This window comes from Chrysochloris asiatica, unplaced genomic scaffold (genome assembly GCF_000296735.1).
Source record: "Chrysochloris asiatica unplaced genomic scaffold, ChrAsi1.0 scaffold00150, whole genome shotgun sequence".
NCBI lineage: Eukaryota > Metazoa > Chordata > Mammalia > Afrosoricida > Chrysochloridae > Chrysochloris > Chrysochloris asiatica.
The window spans coordinates 3,435,351-3,442,104 of NW_006408668.1; positions in this window are offsets into that span (position 1 = coordinate 3,435,351).

Here is a 6,754-nt window from a genome sequence, read left to right on the forward strand (position 1 = left end):
CTGACCTTTGTTTTTGGGCAAACGCTGCCTTTTTAACCTTGCAAGGTTGATTGTACTGAGGTTACTATTGTACAAGAGATTAATCACAGTCTCCCTGGTGTTATTTTTCATGTTATACGTCTATCTAGCTGCTGTTATAAACACACTCATTATCCCTCTTTTCCACATGTCTTCCTTCTTCCCAAATCCAGAGCATGGAAAGTCCATTTCAAGGAAAGTGTGGGTTTGCAAACATGCCCATTTAGCTAAGATTGTGCCTCACACTGAGGCAGAGTGGGAAGAAGAATGATTACTATCTTATTGTTGGCAGATTTTAATAGACTAGATCCTATGCCTGAATGGATCCTTAGTTATGTGTCTGCAGCTTCCTGGAAATTATTATTATGATTAAACCTAGGATGAAAGAAACCTAGTTTCTAGTTCAAGTTTCTAGTTCTAGTTTCTATGTGCAAAATTGGGATAAGTCTATTGGTTGATTTGTGTGAAGTGCCTTCGGGCTGGTTCCAACCCATAGGGTTTCCGAGGAGCAGCTGGTGATCTTGCGATCAAACCAACTTTGCAATACAGCACATTAACCCATAGCGCCACACCAGGAAAAGTCAATGTGCGCAGGATATGACATGATGTGGAAGAGCCTTTTAAAACCAACTTAAATGTTCGTGGTCTTACTCTGAAAAGAAGCATGGAGCCCCGGTTAGCCCCCATGAACTGGGTAACTGTGGAAGAGAGAGAAGCAACAGATCAGGAGTAATACTACGGAGTATCACAGATGATGGGAAAAGTGGACTAAGAATTCCTTTCTTATATTCATGGGTGGATGGTTATTGGGGAACTGGGTAGGTGGGAGCTGGTCATGGAAGTTCACGGTAAAGGGATGAAATAAAGGAAACTAGACTTCAAACTCCCGGCCCTAGGGAATCACAAACTTATTGAAGAGACAAGAACAAGAAATAGTTGTTTATTGATTCAAGTCAACGATGGTATGATAACTTTTCATGTTAGAGCTCTGGTCAGAAGAGGTATGCCGAGTCTATGCCTCAAGCAAATCCTTTGTGGTGAAGGTGAACCTTTACGGGGATTATTTTGTTTAAACTGGAGAGCTAGACCAGAAAAAGAAACCTGATTTCTAGTTCAGAACCTATGGACAAATTTGGGTAGGTGACTCTGTGGTGGTCTTTGTGGTGAGTTGATCCACACAGGAAATGACATGATGCTGAATAGTCTTTATTATAGTTTATATAAATGGTCACAGTTGGACTCCAAGTGAAGGTGCTAAATCACAGGAAAAAGGGAGTGCAATGCTTGGATACAGCAACCATGGTGGTTAAATCTAGAATTAGAGAGAATAAAAATGTGTAAAGAAAATCAATCATTTGTTGATTGTTGTGGTCAGAGTATCTGGGGAAGCTCCATGAAACCAGAGACTGGGGCTGCTTTTGCTTACAGTTGGATTCTTACTGCCTAGCAGAGTACCTGATGGACAATAGGCCCTCAGTAAACGTTGCTGAATAAACAACTGAATTAATGAAAGCCAAGTTTGTAGGTGTTGGTAGAATACATATTGTTGCATAAGGAGTTAGGAATTGAGTCTATCAAAGGATTTTCCCATAAAGATTTACATGCTCGGAAACCCTGTACAAGGTCGCTATGAGTCAGAACTGACTCCACTGTACGTAACAAAAGGAGACGGAAGAGACTAAGGAATTTTGGTTACCAGAGATAAAACATGATATAAGAACAAGAGTCCAGTACATTACTTTGGGGTTAGAGGAGAAATAAGGAACATCTGGCCCTAGGGTCGTATGTTGTTGTTGTTATTGTTAAGTGCCATCGAGTCGGTTCTGACCCATAGCGACCCTGTATAGGGTTTCCAAGGAGTGACTGGTGAGCTTGAACCACCAACTTACGGTCATATAGGGCCAGCAAAATCATTTGGTCTGGCCCTGCCAAAGCAACCGCAGTTCCAGTCAATATGTTGTTGTTGATAAGTGCCGTGGAATTGGTTCCCACTCATAGCGACCCTGTGTAGGATATCCTAAAAGTGGGTGATGAATTTGAACTGCCTACCTTGCAGTTCAAACCGACCTTGCCGTCCAGTGCATTAACCTACGGTGCCACACCAGCACATTGTTGTTATGTGCCGTGGAGTCGGTTCTGACTCTTAGTGACCCTGTACAGGGTTTCCAAGGCTGTAAATCTTTACAGGAGCAGAAAGCCTCATCTTTCTCCAGCGGAACAGCTGGTAGTTTCAAACTGCTGACCCTAAGGTTAGCAACCCGATTCATAACCACTATGCTACCAGAGTTAATTAAATATTTGAATAAGTATTGTTGTTGTTGTTAAGTGCCGTTGAGTCGTTTCTGACCCATAGCGACCCTGTACAGGGTTTCCGAGGGTGTAAATCTTTACGGGAGTAGAAAGCCTCATCTTTCTCCCGCGGAGCGGCTGGTAGTTTCGAACCGCTGACCTTAAGGTTCGCAGCCCGATTCGTAACCACTACGCTACCAGGCTAATTTCTAAATTAATAATTTTATATGGCCCCCACTCCTGGCTTAGAAGAATAAACAGATTACTAAATTTAGAAATAGATTATAGGACACATTTCTGGGCTTTTTATTTATTAATTTAATTATTTTATAAATATGCAAAAGAAAGATAAATTTATAGATTTCATTTTGAGGGGGAGAGTAGGAGTAAGGAATGAAGGTTAGGGTTGTAACTGTGGCTGGGTCTTGGCTAGGCCTAGGAGTTCCTTATTGTTGGGATTTTGGTTAGCACTGGGGTTAGTGTTGGAGTCCTGCTGTGGTGTCCACTCACCAGCACTTAACAACAACAACAACAGGGGTAGTGTTATGGGTAAGGGTTGGGCTAGGACTAGGAGCAAGGATTTGTCTAGTTTTTAGAGTTCCAGGTAGATTTTCTTTTCAATTTATTTATTATTGAAATCCATTTGATCTCTTCATGTGGAGGTTCTGTAACTAAATTATTCCACATTTTTTATGTTATGATTTTTTGTTGTTGATGCAACTGCATCTCTGGTTCTCTCTTTTCAGTCTTTACATGCTTTTACATCTGGGTTGAATCTCGGTGATATTGTCATGTATGTTAGTCTCAGATTGTTGTCTGCTGTTTTCTGTCCAAATAGCTCCCTTTAGGGTTTTTTTAGTGTTGTTGTTGTTGTTAGTTTCGCCTAGTTTTTACAAATTCTTTTAATTTCTGTTTGTCTGAAAATGACCTAATTAAACCATCATATTTAATGGGCAGTTTTTGCTGGTTATAGGATTCTAAGTTGGCAATTTGTTTCTTTCAGTTTTATATACGTCATTCTGTTTTCTTCCCCACTGCATAGTTTCTTCTGAGAAATCAGACCTTAGTCTTATTAATTCTCCTTTCTAGGTAATTTTTTTGGTTTTCCTGAGGTGTTCTCAGGATTCTTTCTTTATCTTTGGTTTTGAAAAGTTTGATTATGATATGCATTTGGGATCCGTTTTGGAGTTTATGGTATCTGTTTGGAGTTCGTTCAGCTTCTTGAATGATTATCTTCTCATCTTTTATGATATTAGGGAAGTTTTCTTCCAACAATTCTTGGACACTATTGTTTATGTTTTTGGTTTTTTTCTGTCTCTTTCTGTGCTGTAAAGGAGCTCTTCTGGTGTAGTGGATTACACATTGGGCTGCTAACTGTAAGGCTAGTGGTTCAAATCTACCATCTGCTCCATGGGAGAAAGATGAGGCTTTCTGCTCCTGTAAAGATTTACAGCCTCAGAAACCCCTGTACAGAGTCGCTATGAGTTGGAACTGACTCAATAGCACACAACTATCACCACCTGTTCTGGAACTCCTATCACATATACCTTATTCCTCTTGATAGTGTCCCATGTAAATCTTAAGCTTTCTCCAGATTTTTTTTGTTCTTTTTGTGTGTGATTAATAAACCTCTAGGAGTCCTGATATGGCACTGTGGGTTAATATGCCAGACTGCAAAGCCGTTTGAACTGCAAGGTCGGCTGTTCAAGCTCACTAGTCACTCTTTGGAAACCCTATACAGGGTTGCTATGGGTCAGAACCAACTTTACGGCACTTAACAACAACAAAAAGTAGATGATTATTGAAAGATTTTTATTCAAGCTCAGTATTTCAGTTTTCCATGGATTCAATTCTGTTCTTAGACCTTTTAGTGTATTATCTAGTTCCAAAGTCTTAGTGTTAATCTTTTGGATTTCTAATTGCTGGTTTTGTAGAATTCCCTTTTTTTTTTTTTTTTCAGTTTGTTTGCTGAGTTTTTCCATAATTTTATCTGTTTTCTTTGATTTCATCTGCAGTTTTCTAGATCATTCTCTCAATCCATTGACACTGCCTAATTAGCACTTAAAAATTCCTTGTCAGGTAATTCCAATACCATTTCTGGTTTTGTATATTCTGACTTTGTGTTTTGGTGACTTGTTTGAGTCACTCTTTGTTGTTTCTTAGTGTAAGTTGAAGTTGTCTTCTTTCTCTGAGACATGGTGTATCTCTCACATTTATATTTATATTCTCTAATGCTCAGCACCTGGCTCCAGGTGGATATGGTAGACCGCAAGTGTGAACTGGTCACTGTTTGTGTAGCATAGTTCAGGGCAGGTTCATGTGCCTCCAGAAGCTGGGGCACTATGCCAAGCACCCAATCCAGGCAGAGCAGAAGTTGTGCAGGTGGGAGTGTCACTGACCACTAGGTTGACAAGGGCAGGGGCTGTGACCATGTCACCATCTACCAGGAGGTCATGGGAACAAGGGAAAACTGCACCTTCTTGCCACAAACCTCCTGCTATGTCCTGTGCCTGCAGGAGGCTGTACTGGCAGCTGCTCACAAAAGCTCAAGATGGCCACACCACTCCATGCCAGCCCACAGTCCACCCGTTTTTCTTCTTGCTCACTGCTCCTGTTCAGGTTCCTCTTCCAGTCAGCACCCAATCCACCTCTGTCCTGCGCTCTGATGCTCAGGGTTCCAGGATCACCACCTATATCTGTCTCCCTTGGTCTCCCAGGTCTTTGTTGCACAGCATTGGCTTAGTGTGTCTGCCTGCTCCGCCATCTTGCCCAGGCTTCTGTGCTTTATAATGTGATACCCTGTGCCCACTAGTCCTGCTGAGTACTGGGCATTGAATGTCAGACACCTAAGGAACTAACATACTTGTGGATGGAAACACTCAGAAACAGAAATGAACTTCTGGTTCTGGCCAAGTGGGAACAACAAGGACTGATCTACCTTCCTGTTTGTAACAGCTAAAACTCTGAGAAAAATGAAAGAAGGCTTCAAAAAATTCATGGAAACATGGAAATGTAAAGATAATGGAAATTTTTTTTGATGAACCTTTTGAAGTTCCCTTCTATATGAGACAATGGTTTTCAAGGCATGGGACCTCAAGCAATGGGGGACAGTGATCCCTGATACTAAATTTGCCCCAGATATACTACATGGAGTCCTGGTATGGTCTTGTAGGATAAGCACTGGACCTCAAGGTCAGCTTGAACTGCAAGTTTGGTAGTCCAAACTCACCAGTGACTCCTCAGAAACCCTATACAGGATCATTATGAGTCTGCATCAACTCAACGACACTTAACAACAACAACAATGTGCTATGCAGAGGGGGTCCAGCTGAGTCTGGGTTACTTAAAAAGTTAAGCTTATCACTTATTACAGTCTACCTAAGAATAATGAAAGCATGTATCCATGCAAAGACACGTGTGCAAATACTCAGAGCAATATTAACCCTAACGACCAACAAGTATAAGCAGTTTGTTGTGAAGGGCTGTCAAGTCGGCTCTGATTCATAGCGACCCTATATAGAATTTCTGAGGAGTGAATGCTGGGTTTGAACCACCGACCTTGCAGTTCAAATGGCTTTGCAGTCTGGTGCATTAACCCACAGCGCCACACCAGGACTCCTTTTATGAAGCTAATGATGTTTAAGGAGTCCTGGTGTGGCACTGGAGGGTAAGCAATGGACCACAGCCACTCCTTAAAAACCATATACGGGGTTGCTATGAGTCGGAACAGACTGGATGGCACTTAATAACAATAATAACAATATTGATATTTAAAGAAAAACACACCAGTAAGTTTTGTTGGTAGATAAATTTTGTTGTCTATTTATAGCAATTTACTATTTGCTCTGCTTTCTTCAGTATAAGCTGCTTCCCTTCTGGGCATCAACAGTAATTAATTAAGAGCTCATTTTCTGCCCTGGAAGCAAACAGTAGGGCAGAGAGAGTCAAACAGATGTCCACAGAATGAGTTTGCTTCGTATAGTCTAATTATCACTAGTATACACAAGTGGCATGGGTTGGAAAATATTCACTTTTCAGAAATAGCTGTAAAAATAATTTGCCAGAAAACAAACAAACCAACACAAAACAAGAGCAACAAACCAAGTCTTTGACTCTTATGTCCTAGAGGTTGAAATGTGTGAATATACAATAACAACCAAGCAGGGAGCTGGTTTGTTAGCCATTGTTTAAAGAAGAATCTGGGCGTCCAATCAGATGTCAAGACTTACTGTAGCACACTAGTAAATGTCAAGTGATCTTGAGATTGTGATAGATGAATAGACCAATAAAACTCAGAACCAGAAACAGTTGAGTTAGATAACACTCTATAATATAATGAAGAAAGTTGATACATCAGAATTAAACACTTGAATTCAATGACACAAAATACCAACATCCAAGTTAGAAAACTATCCATAGCAGATGTCAGCAAATTTTTTCTGTAAAG